The sequence below is a fragment of the Helianthus annuus genome, chromosome 5 (genome assembly GCF_002127325.2).
Source record: "Helianthus annuus cultivar XRQ/B chromosome 5, HanXRQr2.0-SUNRISE, whole genome shotgun sequence".
Lineage (NCBI taxonomy): Eukaryota > Viridiplantae > Streptophyta > Magnoliopsida > Asterales > Asteraceae > Helianthus > Helianthus annuus.
In genome coordinates, this window is record NC_035437.2 from 39,300,475 (window position 1) to 39,303,614 (window position 3,140).

General features: G+C 35.4%; 1 long non-coding RNA gene across 1 annotated transcript; it reads right to left on the bottom strand.

The window, feature by feature from the left end:
- Positions 1-1,115: 1,115 nt before the first annotated feature.
- LOC118492473 lies at positions 1,116-2,904 on the bottom strand. Its single transcript, XR_004893900.1, has 4 exons — positions 2,756-2,904; positions 2,047-2,131; positions 1,495-1,537; positions 1,116-1,339 (listed from the first exon to the last, which is right to left on the bottom strand). It is a non-coding gene; the product is annotated as an uncharacterized LOC118492473 (long non-coding RNA).
- Positions 2,905-3,140: the final 236 nt, after the last annotated feature.

Below are 3,140 nucleotides of genomic sequence, written 5' to 3' on the forward strand. Positions count from 1 at the left end.
GTGACAGATTAGTATCAGAGCCATAATTATAGGGAATTAGGCTAGACACGACCTAGTCCGGGTCGCTGTCTTAGAGACCTAGACAATAGTTAGGAACCAACAGACCAAGCGTATGCGCTGAATCCTGCTATTCTACACTATCACCACACTCGAAATTTCAATGATGAGAAGGCGATTTGGTCAGGATTAGGTGTGAAAACCGTAAACTCTCGACTAAATTGCTGGATCAATGCTGTTTTATCCACCTATCAAAGGAGTTCTTCCTTACTTTTTCAATAACAAACGAGGAGAATTATACCAAATCAGGAGTGAAATCCATATTTTGATGAATAATCTCCTCAATTTCACTAAAACAAGGAAGAAATTGCTAAGCCAGGGGTGAAACCCGAACCTTGGCAACTTATTCCAACTTTTACTCATCTCACCAAAGCCTCGACGGACTCCAACGACCTGAACTCACGGGTATGACCTAGGGAATACATGCTGGATGCCCAAGAATCGAGGAGAAAGCACGGTCCCAAAAGTCGAAATGTGACGACAAGTCCATTGAGAATAGTCGAATCGATTTGGGTAGTCAATGTCTAGTAGCCGCAGACAATCCGCTTCTCGATCTTCATGTGTTTGATTCTGAGCCCGCAACTGCTAACTCTGATAATTCGCCGATTTCACGTGAATTTATCTGTTATGTGTTTAAATTTTGTGGATTCTTCGATTTCACTATCACTTCGATCGACACACATGACCCGCATTGCCCTTCTACCTCAAAACGGTGACAAATCGCTACGAACTTAGACGATACTATGCTATGATGTACGCTTACACTATGCTTGACACGCTATACGATTATACGATGCTACTCGATATACTTTACGCGACAGAAATATATGAACGACGCGCGAACTTGAATAATAGGTTTCTGTATTCTGACTGCCTCTGTGATTAAATGCGTATGTGCTTCTGTGATTATGTGTCTCTGTGCTCTACGTGCCTACGTGCTTATGTGCTTCTGTGATTACGTGAATCTGTGATTATGTGCTTATGTGTTTATGTAACACATGTTCCGACGTGTTCCTAATGTAACGCCCTAACACGTTTTAACCAAAAGTCGCAGCGGAAATACGAACTTAAAAATTTTCTTTCATCATATTCATTCTAACATACTTAGAAATACATTAATTCACTCTTTTACCTTAAATACATTAATGCTTTCTATAAATTTATAAAAATCGGACATACTACTATTAAATTACGTGACCATGCGCCCACATGTACAATCCATCTCTTGACTCGATCTTCAACCTTTTACACTCCATGGTGAGAATCCACAGTTCTGTACAACCTGCAGACACCACGTACAATCACATCATTAGCAATCGGTGTCATCATATATAAAATTTAAACATGCATAATTAGGCTTTAACATATCATGCTCTCGCTTATGTTAGTCCATTCATCCATCCATTCAAACCACCCGCATTGGATTTTGGCGCCTACCTTCAACTTCCATCACGAGTATACCTGCATTCCCTATTTCATTCTAAATAGAAAAACGTTAGCATCTTTAGATTTCGTTCCTACGAACATATCAATGTATACGCATAACAAGTCTCATTCATTTATACATATAACTATCTTCCGATACATGCATACATACCCTTTTCTATTTGTACATGTACTTACAAATTTACATTCTACACATATTACTTGTAATCCTAAACACACCCATCTATACATGTAAATTGTATACACATAATTATCCATACTTACGTGTTCATAGTCATTCTCTCTTATGAATCCCAATTGTTTACTTACAATTAGACCCATACCTACGCGTATAACTACTTATTTCACCTTTATGCATAATATCATCACGTAAGATTCCTTCTTACCTATACTTAATAGAAACTATTTCTTAACTACTTTCGACTCATTTACCGTAAACTTACCTTATTACTTCCATTGTCTCATACTTTCTCACACGTTTCACAATAATCATCATACTACAATACATTTTACATCTAAAGTGTAAGTCCGGGATTCACTTACCTTGTGCGTCCGTATTTGCGTTTGTTTTACTTGAGTCTTCTTAGCCCGTTAGCCTTCCATGCTCTCAACCATTTTGACATGATTCCTGCACATTCATGTCATTGCATTTGCATTCTTATTAGCATATTTACTTATACATATGAACAATCATATCAATTTCACATCTCATATTTGACCTTTGTTAATCCATTCAACCAAGCATAAAGCATACTCAACATTATTCCTACATAACCTTCACATGAACTATATCTCTATACTCATTATTTGAAGGAATTTCACTTATTATTTTCTTTTAGACATTTCATCGAACACTTGGTGTGCGTACTACTTACTAAGCATGATGTACAAGTATTTATAACACATTCATCCTAAATTCATCAAATAGATCAACTAATTCTTTCATAATAATAAAAATCATTACCCTAATCTTTAATTTCCTATTTTGACCATGAACATATGGTTCCAAATCCATTATTCACTACAATTTCATCAACAACAATCAATTTAACATGTAAAACTTCACAATTTCTAACCATTACTTGACATGCAAGTGGGTTTTGCCCTAATCATGCTCATATTCGAAATTTAGCATCTATTGGTGTCTAGACATTCATAGCAACCATTAATCGTTCTAAATGTTTGCATTACATTCACTAATTACATTAAACCCACATAATCAAACATCATCAAATCAAGAAATTTCACTTACTTGAGATCAAGAATACTTAGATAATCAGAATTCTTAGCTCATGCATTCGATTCTTCACTAATTTGGCTTTCAATTGATGGAGTTTTAAAGATTTAGGGTTTTGAGAGGGAAGGAGTCCCTCCTGGTCTTCTCACGATCGCACACCAGACTCAAGTCTGGTTTCTTTTTTTTTTTATCATGTTTATAACAATATTTACAAATCTAGTCCCTCATCATTTAATCCCTATTCACTTTGGTAATTTACTTTCTAACTTAATCATCTTTCTTTTACTAACTTTTATTTTGACATAATTCTATATATATATATATATGTTTCCCATTTTAATCTGTTAGAACATCACTATACATTATACTTTTAGGACATACGAGAATTTGGGGTGTTACA